General features: G+C 42.0%; 1 protein-coding gene across 1 annotated transcript in view; it reads right to left on the bottom strand.

Moving 5' to 3' along the window:
- Positions 1 to 13,582, bottom strand: part of LOC145988990 (uncharacterized) — a 584,192-nt gene that overhangs the window by 518,565 nt on the left and 52,045 nt on the right. The window lies entirely within an intron of this gene.

The following is a 13,582-nucleotide window of genomic DNA, read 5'->3' as shown; positions in this document are numbered from 1 at the left end:
ACAACGTTCAACATTACTCGACCTTCACTGACGTCAAGGCCAGCATCGTGGAAAGATTCAATCGCACTCTGAAATCGCGCATGTGGTCACGCTTCACGCTTCAGGGAAGCTACAAGTGGGTCACTATTCTTCCGGAACTTGTTAACGACTATAATCACACACGGCACGGAACGATAGGCATGAAGCCAGCTGACGTTACCAAGTCTGACGAGCAACGTTTAATTTCTAGCGTTTACTGTCCAAAGTACACGCCCACGACAAAAAAAGCTAAATACAAAATTGGAGAACAGGTGAGGGTTAGTAAATTGAAGCGAACGTTCGACAGGGGTTTCACACGAAACTGGAGCACTGAACTTTTTACCGTGGTTCGAGTTCTACCCGGGAACCGTCACACGTATATAATAAAGGACAGTGGCGGTGAAATTTTATTGGGGCGCTTCTACGAGGAGGAACTCTCTAAAACTAAATACCCCGACACGTACCTTATCGAAAAAGTTTTGCGCAAGAGAGGCAACAAACTTTTGGTGAAATGGCTGGGACTTCCGGAAACAAGTTGGATCGATTCAAACGAAGTGATTCTATGAGTACGTGGAATGTTGTGAAACGTTTACCTGATTCGGAAAGTGGAACGAAGAAAAAAAACGGCGAATTGCTCCCCGACAACATCCGCTGTCTGATCGTGGGTCCTTCGGGGTGTGGGAAAACGACACTGCTCGTGGACAATTTTCTCCTCGCACCGAATTGGTTAGATTGGAAGAACAGGCACCTGTACGTGTTCTCAAAAAGTTTGGAGCAATCCAAATACCAGCAACTGATGAAACTGTACGATGGTCTGGACATTGCAACGTTTGCTTTGGAAATAAAACCACTCGACGATTGTCGTGAAAATTCGGTCGTTGTGTTCGACGATGTCATCCTGGAAAATCAAAATGAAATTCGCAACTTTTTCACGCAAGGTCGTCACAAAGGAATGGATTGCTTTTACCTAGCTCAAACGTTTTCCAAAATTCCAAAACAGTTAGTACGCGACAACGCTAATTTCATATGTTTGTTTCGTCAAGATCACACCAACCTCAAGCACGCGTACGATAACTACGTAGGCGGAGACATGAACTACAATCAATTTTCGGAACGCTGCTGCTCTACTTGCTGGAACGGTGACGATTTTGGATTCGCGACGATTGACATGACGAGGAAACCCAACGACGGAAAATACAGAAACAAAATCAATGACTTTCTAAACGTTGCAACGTTGTGAGAAACGACGTATATAAATAAACGTCATGACGAAACGAAAAATTGAAGACGAAAATCTCAAGCTTCGCGATTACCTCGCGAAACGCTTCAAAGGTTGGAAATCCGAGAATCGCGGATTCTACGAAGAGAAGAAACGTCAGGATCAACCTGTGATCGATGCCATCAGCGGTCTAGGTAAAGAAATTAAAAGTGTCACGGAACAAAATAAAAATTTGATCAACGAACTCGTACCGCTCGCAGCTAAAAGTTACGCTGTACCCACGCCCATTTCGAGCATTCCTTCGACACCGTTCGAACTGAAGGATGTACCGGCACGACGTCGAGCCATTGGTAGCACGTCGTCGTCTTCGGATAAAATCGAGTTGGGACCTTTGGCACGAGACTACCTGAGCACGGGGAAATTCGACAAGGATGAAGTGTTCGGATTGTATCCCAGCATGGAAACCAACGAAGGCGGCGGTGTGGTGTGGAAGATTGGGAAATCGAAGGTGACCTTCGAAGGCAACGACATTAAAGTTAATTTAGGCGAGAAGGATAGTTGGACCAGGTATCCGGGTACGGTGGGACTGTGGGAACTCGTTGCCAAAAAGCAGCCGAAAGATTACACCGACGAAGATTACCAGAGTTACAAGGAAATTTTGATCATGTCGGATGCCTTGTACCAAAACAACGATGCCTCGCAGAATAGGGTGAAATCGAGCAGCGGCGAGAAGTACAGGAATCTCATCAAACCGATTTGGAACCAGGTCAAAACAGGCAGCGGCGTCAAACGCTACAACACGTTACCCAAAGAATTCGTTTGGGTGGACGACGTTAGGAAGCTTGTGGACCGATTGTTGGTGATAGCTGGCGAAGAGAATGCAGGCAACCGTAATTTCTACAACGAGAAGGTTGGCATTGTGGACATGATCAGCACGAAACTTTCCAACTTCATCGTGAACGACGACAAGGGCATAGGTTACCTGGTCAAAATCATCAACACGCTGCCTCCGAAATTTTGGAACGTGGCCGAAGGAAAGGGGCTCGTGAACGACATCATCAACAAGTTACCTTTCGAGATGCATCTACCCGGCTACCAGTACTGCGGACCGGGTACCAAACTCGAGAAAAGATTGGAGAGAGGAGACAAGGGTGTGAATCCGTTGGACGCCGCATGCAAAGATCACGACATCGCTTACAACACCACGCAGACGGATCTGGATGCACGTCACGAAGCAGACAGAAAGTTAGAGCACGCAGCTTTCGAAAGGTTCGTGAGCAGAGACGCATCGCTGGGTGAACGGGTCGCCGCACTGGGTACCACCATCGCCATGAACACGAAACAAAAATTGGGGTGGGGTATATAAATAACATAGAGTAAAAAATAATAATAATAACAACATGTCTCGTATAACTGATTTGCCACCCGAGCTACTATCTAAAATATTCAAAAAAGTAGAAAACAGAGATGTAGGGAAACTTATAATCATAGCAAGAACAACCCCGGAATTTCGCATCCCTTGTGAAATAGTTCTCAAGGACCATCTTCGGGAGATCAGCGGCCTGAGGTGTGGTGATCTCAACATTCTGCTTTCGGCTGCAGGGGAAAAATTAAACGAAAGGTTAGATGAATTGCACGAGGCAAGGCAGGGAAGAAGACGGTACACAGTAGATTGGCGCAAGTCTAAGCAGGAGACGGAAGATATCATTACGCACATCATCGCGTTTTCCGAAGCACGGACTTTCTTCCTCTGTTAAAAAAAATAATAATAATATATAGGTGTCAAAAAAAACTTGATATATAAATAACACACATCGTGAAAAAAAAATAATCTTCGGTATATATAAATAACACACATCGTGAAAAAACAATTAAATTTCTCTCTAACACTTTGAAATTTTTTTTTTGATATGACGACTGAAAAAATGAGTGATCTCCAAGCATTAAAACAAATGCTAAATTTGTCAGTCGAGTATGTAAAAATTCAGGAATTGGAAGTCGACAAACCTTACACGATAACTTCCGGTTCAATCGTTTCTACCCAGTATGGTCCCAAGGTACGCCTCTTGCTCAACGCACAATACAGTCTATTTTTACCAGATCGATACGCTAACATGTTATCCGACGAGAAGCTATCTATTTTAATCGAGAACAAAACTCGAATCGTGTACAAGGGGACAAAGGAACTTCTTGGCAAGAAAACAAAGCACGTAATAGAATTTGTGTAACAACTGCGAGGCCTTGAAAATATATAAATAACATACCGTAAAAAAACTACACAAGAAAAAATCTCAGAATATATATATAAATAACATACCGTGAAAATAACACATAGAGCATCAACATGAAGCCCAAGGGTGTCGTGTACCAGATACCATACTCCAATCTAAAAAATCTAGGTGCCCTCGATGGGTTACTCACTAAGAAACAACGCGAGAAGAAACGTTCTTGCTTGTCGAAAGGACACGGAATGAAATTACTTCTCAGCACACCTCAATTGAGACGCTTGCAGCGTTCGCGGAAACAGCAAAAAATCGGAGGTTTCATATTCAGCATCCCGGCCATCCTGGCAGCATTGGGGGCCGTGGGAAGTTTGGCCGGTGGAAGTGCCGCCATCGCGAAAACCGTCATCGACTCGAAGAAGAACAAGGCCGAGTTGGAAGAACAGAAACGTCACAACCTGGCCATGGAGAAGAAAGGAGGAAAGGGCGTGATGAAAAAGTTTAAAAAAAAGAAACAGAAGCACTCACCAACCGAGACATTGAATCTCTGATCGAACCGTTACAAATCAAACACTTCAGAGGAGTTTTCATGTCCAACTTGTTACCTTCAACCGTTAAAAGAAAAGAATGCGGAGTAGTCAACTTGGACGGTCAAGAAAATCCAGGCACGCATTGGATATGTTACCACAAAAACGACAATGATAAAGCATTCGTTTTCGATTCTTTCGGAGGTGTTCCACCTACAAATTTAATTCATTATCTGAAAACGAACAAAACCTCTATATACTACAACGACGAACGCATTCAAAATTTCGGAGACGTGAACTGCGGTCATCTCTGCCTCTCCGTGCTCGCGTTTCTCTCTAAAATAAATAACCCTACGATCGAGGATTTCCAGAAAGCATTGTGGAACCTCAAACAGCATCACAAGGATGGGCGTGTTCCATCTCACGAGCGAATCTTCGATCTTGAAACTCACGCTGCACGACGACATCGTCTATCCTAAATCCGTGGCTCTGCGTGCATTCTACAGCATGTACCTCATACCTAACGTCACGCATCACAACAACAAAATTAGCGTAGGAAGCGAACATATCGTCGTCACGCCAGGCCAATACAACCTTTCTACTTTGCAAGCTCAATTACCCAAAGGCACGTACCTTTCTCAAAATTCGGTCACGCACAGAGTGGAAATCCTGTCGGCGACGGAGACCGTGGACCTGGGCACCATAGGAGAACTTTTAGGTTTCGAGAACAACACCAAACTCGAAGCTGGCATCAAGCACACGGCAACAAACATTCCTAAATTTCTAGCCATAGAGACTTTGAACGTTCACTGCAACGTGGCGGAAGGAATGATCACGAAATCCTCGGACGGATTAGGAAGTCACAAGCAGACGGGAATCATAGCCACTTTCAAACCAAGTTCCGAATTCATGGAACCGATCATCTACACGCCCTCTTCGCCGATCTATTTTCCAGTATGTCGCAACCGCATAGACGACATAGAGTTGGTGGTGACGAACGAGAAAGGAGACGTGGTGGATTTCGCAGGTGCAACGACTACTGCCATCGTGGAGATCAACGTATAATAAATAACCATACATAGTGTAAAATGGAGCAAATCGAAAGTTACGAATTGCAATCTTTCCCTCCCAACCGTCGCACGTTTGCCAATCTGAACGAAGCGAACAGGGAGATCGAATACGACGTGGACGTAGGCGACGGGTTCATTCATCCTCACAGAGCGGACCTCTACCTTCAATTCGACGTGGTGAAGAAAGAAAGCGGAGACGCGTTTCCCGCAGCAGCAAACTTGATACTCGTGGACAACTTCGTGCCTCACCTGTTCTCGCAGGTGGAGGTGAGGAAACACAACACCGTCATCGACAGAATAGATTATCCAGGCATCACGTCGACGGCAGTGGGAACGTTGAAATTATCCAAAACGGATGCAGCGTACTACCAGGCCGGGGGATTCGAAGCCGGGACCAAAATATCGACGAGAAGTCACACGGTGCTCTTTCGCATGCGTCTGCTGCCTGGTTTCTTCTCGGACTACAAGGAGATCATGTGGAAGGGAGGACTGAGGGTCACGTTTCGAAGAGCGGCCAACGACAACGACGCACTGATGCGATACACTACTTTGGGTCCGGACGGCACCACGCCGATAGCCAACACTTTACCCGAAGCAGCGAAATGCGTCATCCGGAGCATGGAATTGAGAATGCCTGTGGTGGAATACGAAACGAACTACGCCCTCAAGTACAAAGCAGAGATCTTGAAAAGTCCGCAGGTGCCGATTCACTTTCACGGTTACCAGTGCGTGCAGAAGATGGCATCCGGAAGTCACATGGAATTCGACGTGACGACGCAGTTCAACAACATACAGTTCGACATGCCAGATTTCGTCGTAGTGCTTTTTCAGACCGGGAGGGACAAGAATCAGGAAAAAGATTCCAGCAAGTTCGACGACTGCAAGATCAAGAACATTTATCTCAAGAATGGACGCAACGAAGTGTTCCCGCGCGAGAATTACAACCTCGACATGACCAAAAACGATTATCTCAAACTTTACAAAGCGTTTTCGGCTTACAAACGCGTGACCGAGGGAAGCGTGGACATGTACTACACGCCCAGCGAATTCAAAGCCCGGAGACCCATGACCGTCATCAATACCACAAAAAGAAAGCAGGTGGTGGTCAACGATCGAACCAACATCAAGATCGTCTGCGAGTTCCACGATGCCTTGCCCGAGGACACCCTGTGTAGCGTCATCCTGATTGCAGAGAAGTCCTTCGCCTACGACGTGAAGAACGAGAGGGTCACAGAGCAGTTTTAACAAGTTTTTAACATCTTTTCTTGCACAAATAAGAAATTTTTTGTACTAGCACAATCAGTTATAATGGCACAATACGAATTTCACTAGTTCAGATCAGTTACAAATGTCAATTTCATTAGTTATCAGTTACAATATCTTTTTTCATCACTATAGCACAAGAGACAAATCAGAAAATTTGCACAAAAAAATTTGTTGTTGTTTTTACACAAGAAAATTAACAATAAAATTCTTTCTTTTTTATCGTTTCAGATGCTGTCGAAACATCAAAAACACATACACACACACTAGAAAAAAGCATGCAACCTTATTTGTAACACACACATATTATCCATCTTCATCAAGAAAATATTATAATAAACATAATTATTTTTATCTATATCTCACAATAAAACTCTATATCCAAAAATATTACAACATCAAAATAACACTAGAGTTGTTAGTACACGTTGCATGCATTACGGAGGTCCTCTGTAGAGTTTCATGGAAGTTTGAGAGAAAAAAAAAACAAACACGTGAAACTCTATAGAGGTGCGGTAATCTATAACCGCAGCCGTTAGAGAACCTTTTTTACTTTTTTGGTTGGGCACCACGCACCCTGGCGAGGTTATAGGGGCCAGGTATCCTAAAAAACAACAATTATTATTTTGTTTGTTTGTTTGTGTTACAATACGGAAATAATAAAAAGCATACGCGCACGCGCGCGCGTGTGTATATGCCACATCGTTCCCCCAAAGAGAGGTTTACAAAGGTCACGATATATAAACATTTGGGTCCCGGACTTGGAAAATTACGATAAGGTACACTCATTCTTCAAAGATGAGAGGATGAGAGGATAAGAGGATAAGAGGATGAGAGGATGAGAGGATGAGAGGTTTACGAAGGTCACGATATATAAACATTTGGGTCCCGGACTTGGAAAATTACGATAAGGTGCACTCATCTTTCAAAAGATGAGAGGATGAGAGAATAAGAGGATGAGAGGATGAGAAGATGAGAGGAGAGGTTTACGAAGGTCACGATATATAAACATTTGGGTCCCGGACTTGGAAAATTACGATAAGGTGCACTCACCCCCCCCCCCAAAAGATGAGAGGATGAGAGAATAAGAGGATGAGAGGATGAGAGGATGAGAGGATGAGAGGTTTGTTTTTTGCGTCACAATACGGAAAATAATAAGAGGCACACGCGCGCGCGCGTGTGTATATGCCACATCCTTCCCCCAAGAGAGAGGTTTACGAAGGTCACGATATATAAACATTTGGTCCCGTTGATTCCAGCACTCCAACTTCATCTCTGATGTTGACGACAATGTTCTGAAGGTAGAGAGAATAAGAGGATGAGAAGATGAGAGAATGAGAGGATGAGAAGATGAGAGAATGAGAGGATGAGAGCGCGCGCGTGTGTATATGCCACATCCTTCCCCCAAGAGAGAGGTTTACGAAGATCACGATATATAAACATTTGGTCCCGTTGATTCCAGCACTCCAACTTCATCTCTGATGTTGACGACAATGTTCTAAAGGTGGAGAGAATAAGAGAATGAGAGGATGAGAGGATGAGAGGATGAGAGCTCATCTTTCACTCATCACTGCTTTTCTGCGCCCGTGAAACATCGTCAGCGCAATAAATCAGGCGCGGAACAGGGAGAGAAAGTGAGTTTTTCAACTTTTTGTGGTCGTTTGGTCAAGAAATCAGAGTTGGCGTCAAAGGCATATTTACTATCTACTCTTGTTAATATGATAAAAATATGCACCAGTGAAACAGAAAGTAAAATTTGTGTGGGTATTAATATGTCTGACAAATTTACAATTCATGATGGGTTAAAACAAGGAGATGCATTATCTCCATTGCTCTTTAATTTTGCCTTAGAATATGCTGTAAGGAAGGTAAAAGAAACTAAAGAAGGACTAAAATTAAATGATGTGACTCAGTTGTTAGCATATGCAGATGATGTAGACTTACTGGGGGATGATGTGATACAATTAAGAATAATGCTAAAATATTTTTCAAAACTGCTAAAGAGATAGGTTTGGAAGTTAACAAAGAGAAAACTAAATATATGCTTACAGGCAATGAAATCAAGTTTTAGGTAATAATCAAAATCTAATTATTGATAACAACTCGTTTGAACCAGTTTCCAAATTCAAATACTTAGGAGTAATATTAACAAATGAAAATTATATTAAAGAGGAAATAAAAGGTAGGCTTAATTCAGGAAATGCATGTTACTTCTGTCTTCATAAACTTTTATCTTCTCGTTTAATATCTAAGAAACTAAAAGTTAAAATATACAAAACAGTAATTTTGCCTGTAGTATTATATGGGTGTGAAATTTGGTCCCTTACATTGAAAGAGGAACATAAATTGAGAGTATTTGAAAATAAGATCCTTAGGAAAATATTTGGACCTAAAAGGGATGAGGAGACAGGTGCGTGGAGAAGGTTACATAATTTAGAACTACATAATTTGTACTCATGTCCAGATATTATTAGAATAATTAAATCAAGAAAACTTAGGTGGGCAGGCCATGTGGCACGAATGGGAGAGGAAAGAGGAGTTTACAGGATTCTTGTTGGGAAACCAGATGGTAAGAGACCTGTAGGAAGGCCAAGACGAAGATGGAGGGACAACGTTGAGATGGACCTAAAGGAAATCGGTAGGGATGGAAAAGAGTATATAGATCTTGCTCAAGATAGGGACAGATGGAAGGCCTGTGTTACTGCTGCCATGAACCTTCGGGTTTAAAAAGGCTAGAGAGTTAGTTAGTTAGTTAGTTTAATGGCAAACAAATATTCAGCAATTACTGTAATTAAAAATGGTTTAGGAAGTTTCATCTTGGGTAGTTTCTAGTTCAATAACAGGGTGTCTACCAAAATAACACATCCAGAATTCTTGACTTTTCTAGAACTCTCATTCGTTCTTTATAACTATTATTTATTCGACCCTTACTTAGGTAAAGTTGGAAATTTGTAATTAAGAAAATAAATATTTACTTAATAAAAACCCCTACCAAAGATGAAAACTGAAGCTTAATTTAAGAAGAGAATTAGATCTGCTTTCTCGTATTAATGCATCCTGAACTGTGTTTAGCAAACAACAGAGGATTTGATGCCTGCCAGTATAATCATATGTGGGGCTTGAGTCTGTTGTCCCTAAATGTTTGTGACGCCCTTCATCCGTCTTACGACTATTCATCCTCATCTTTGCAATTATCCAAAGGGACAGAAAGAAGTGAAGTAAAATCAACCAATCAGTCATTCTGATAGCAAAAATTATTGACCACAAGAATAATTTATTGCCTTTTTATTGAATTCTTGACCTACTTGTTGATTTCTTCACTTTTTCTTGACTATAATGACTTTCTTGACTGGCAGACACCCTGAAAAACTTTGTTCTCTATACCCCTGGTTTAAAATCAAATTATACTGAATATTGAATAAGAATGGGCAACACCTTGTTCCATCTTATAAACCCTACGGCAAGAAATTCTACTACGGCATTGAACAGTTCTGCTAAGGCATTGAACAGTGACATTATCAGAAAGTGGTCCCAAAACTTTGTTCATTGTGCATCCGTTTTGCAGTTTGTTTAATACCAGGACAAACTCTTTCTTTTTGGGCAATTACTGAGAACCATAAGTCAAATGTCGAGAGGCAATATGCATGTAACTTCCTTTAGAGAAATCGTCCAAGATAAGGACTGTCCACATGATATGTTTTGGTGTGGCTAGTCACCCTGCTATGTGTATATATAGTGTCTGTTTTTGTATTTCATCATCATAGTTTAGTTCTTAGTCTGAGGAAGACACTGATGCAGGGCTGAAATGTTACATGTAAAGTGTTTTTAAAGTGAAAAGTGAAGATGGCGCCGAAGCCTGATGCACGCGCATTTAGTGCTCCGAAATTTCAACTGTTTTCCGGTTGCTTGGGTGCTGTTGTGCTTGTTTTACTTGTGTTGTGGACTCGAAGTACTGCAAGAGAAGAAATGCTGGACAACTGCAAGTGTGTGGAGGACTGGTCGCTTAGTTACAGGCGATTTTCTTTCTCGGCCATGAGCTCGGATCGAAGTCTCGTGTGGACAGCTTCTGGAAGCCGCAAGAACAACGCTTCCCGTTCCCGCCAGCCGCGTGGTTCGACCCAGCACTGCCTCCTGGTTGCGGCGTTCTCCCTCCTGCTGGCAGGCGACATTCATGTGAACCCTGGTCCCCAGGCGGTTTCCCGTGAACAATGTGGTTTCCGTATATACTACCAAAATGTGCAAAGTCTAACCAAAAAGTTATCGTCTCTGGAAATGTTCTATAGTGAATTTCACGAATACGACGTGATTGGTTTCAGTGAAGTGTGGTTTAATGAAACGATCGGCGATAGTGAAATACCCCTGAAGGACTTTCAGGTATTCCGCAACGATAGAGGTTCACGTGGAGGCGGAGTAATGTTACTGCTAAACAACAAGTGGCCCTGCATCAGACGTCTGGATCTGGAAACGTCATGCGAATTAATATGGACTCAGGTAAATATAGGCTCACAAAAACTTTTAATCGGCTGTTTTTATAGACCCCCAAAATCTGGCACTGCAACCTTGTCAGCATTATTAGATTCTGTGCTGAATGCTATGAAGGAAACTGACATCATTCTTATGGGCGATTTCAACTTTCACATAAAATGGTCATCGTCGAACTCTGGCCTATGCACAGACAATGATGACAGGTGGTTTTTTGATCATTATATCAAAGCGATTGGACTTCATCAGTTTGTAGACTTCCCCACAAGACGCACAGAAACTCTCGACCTGTTGCTGTCTTCCTTCACAAAGGTCAAGGCCAAGCCTGGTGAGCAATTCATCGCCTCCGACCACACCCCCGTCCATGCCGAAATCCGAGTCCTTGGAAAAGCCCCCAGGCCGTCCCCCTCCTCCAGACCAGTCTACAACTGGAAAAGAGTCAACTGGGAGCAGCTTTCTCTTGTCACCAGCCTTGTACCGTGGACAATGATGGACCCCCTCCCAGCGGAAGAAGCAGTGGATTTCCTCGTGGACTGTGTGCAAGCCATAATTAAAGATCACGTGCCCCTAAGGAAAACAAAAACATACCGATTTCCATCGTGGTATAGTGAAGAGACGAAACTTACGCTAAAGAACAAAAAGAATGCGTGGATCCTGTGGAAACAAGTCCCAAACGTTCATACATGGAACACTTTTACTCAATTAAGAAAGCATAGCAAAACCTTAATGCAAAGAGACTATAGTCTGCTACAAAGAAGGAGCGCACATCACTTTTTAACTCGTATTTTCACAGCAACTTTACAAATAATACTGTTACCGCACTGCCTGAAGTCAAGCCCATCACTCCTTACACACTCTCTCAAATCTCAACTAACTGCAATGAAGTCCACGAATTATTAAAATCTCTCTCATGTTCTAAAGCTAACGCTCCTAATGATATCCCTGGCATATTTCTACAACGATTAGCCCATATTCTATCCAAACCAATCAGCATAATCTTTAACAAATGTTTTTCCGAGGGTGTATTTCCTCTTGCATGGAAGCAAGCAAATATAGTTCCTATACTCAAACACGGAAACAAAACTCACGTTACTTCTTATCGTCCGATTTCCTTACTTCCTGCACTTGCACTACTAGCCGAAAAAATAATTTCCAATCGTATCCTTGCGCATGCTACTCCGTTCCTCTCCCCCACTCAACACGGTTTTCTTCCTCATGCTTCATGTGACACAAACCTTGCTTGTTTGCTCACCAACGCGGTTAACTGCCTGAGTGCCAAGCAAGACATGGATGTCGTTTACTTAGATTTTTCTAAAGCCTTTGACTCTGTCCCTCATACACAACTCATCCATAAACTTTCAAACAGATTCAACATTCACGGTCCTCTTCTTAAATTACTCTCATCTTACTTGCACAATAGAAAGCAAAAGGTTATCATATCTGGTTGCTCTTCGTCATGGCTCCCTGTAGTTTCCGGTGTGCCTCAAGGAAGTTCTCTAGGGCCCCTCTGTTTCACTCTTTTCATGGACGATATTCATGAATATATTTCTCCAGAATGCTCGATTTTATTGTATGCTGATGACTGTAAGTTATTTAGAAACATCGCTTCAGTTGAAGACACTTGTTCCATGCAAGACAATCTCACACACATTGAACGCTGGTGCCAAGACTGGAATCTAAAAATAAATCCCGAGAAATCTGTTTTAATGAGGTTTACCCTCAAATCCAATTTTACAGCACCATCCTATAGATTATGCAACAAAATCATCCCGTTCGTACAACAGCACAAAGATCTTGGAGTCATTTTCGACAGCAAACTCACTTTCAGCCACCACATAGATTACATAACTTCGAGAGGCATGAAAACCCTTGGGTTAATTTACAGATTTACAGATATCACACATGTTTCTGCCCTCAAAACCTACTTTACATCGTGCGTAGTACCTATTATTGAATATGGTTCCTGTATTTGGTCTATGGCCTGTGATAGCAATATAAAGAGAACAAACAAAGTGGTAAATTTCTTTATCAGAATTGTCAAACGTAGATGTCCAGCCCTTGAAAACTTTTCCAAACATGAAATTCTATCCACTCTTCAAATTCATGATCCGTCCCTTCGCCGTCAAGTTTCAGATCTAACATTTCTTTTCAAAATCATGAATGGACAACTTTTCACTAACGAACTCTTGCCACATCTTCGCATCCGGATCCCACGTACCAACAGCAAATGCAACAACTTCTTTTACACAAAAGCCTCAAGGCTATCCCTAGAACAAAGGTCATTTCTCTATAGGCTACAAACAAGGTACAATACACTAATTGATCCTCCAGGCTTCCATCTATCTAAGCAGGCTTTCAGAAATGCGTGCATCAAGCAGCTGAAGAGAAATTAATATTTGTTATACCCTTGTTATTGTTTTATTATTATTGTTTATATTTTTTTATTATTTTTATTGTATTATTCTTGTTACATATGTGTGTGTGCTTCTCATTTGTTAATTTCTATTTTTCTCGCTGTTGATATCCTGATATAAAATGGATCCTCTCTGTATTCAGGATTTCTCAAATAAATAAATAAATAAATAAAAATCTTAATAAAGTTAGTGTTTTTAATATGGAAACAAGGATTAATTATTTTAACACACAAAAGGCTGAATAACATCATGAATTCATAATACAAAGTTAAATTACATTTTTGTGTGAATGATTTGTTGCAGTGAGTGCACACAAAAGGACGAATACCATCATGTAGGCGTAAGTGAGCTGTTAAGTCACCTTTGC

The sequence above is a fragment of the Lepisma saccharinum genome, chromosome 6, assembly GCF_977018435.1.
Source record: "Lepisma saccharinum chromosome 6, izLepSacc3.1, whole genome shotgun sequence".
NCBI classification, from domain to species: Eukaryota; Metazoa; Arthropoda; class Insecta; order Zygentoma; family Lepismatidae; genus Lepisma; species Lepisma saccharinum.
This window is presented reverse-complemented; position numbering and strand designations above follow the sequence as displayed.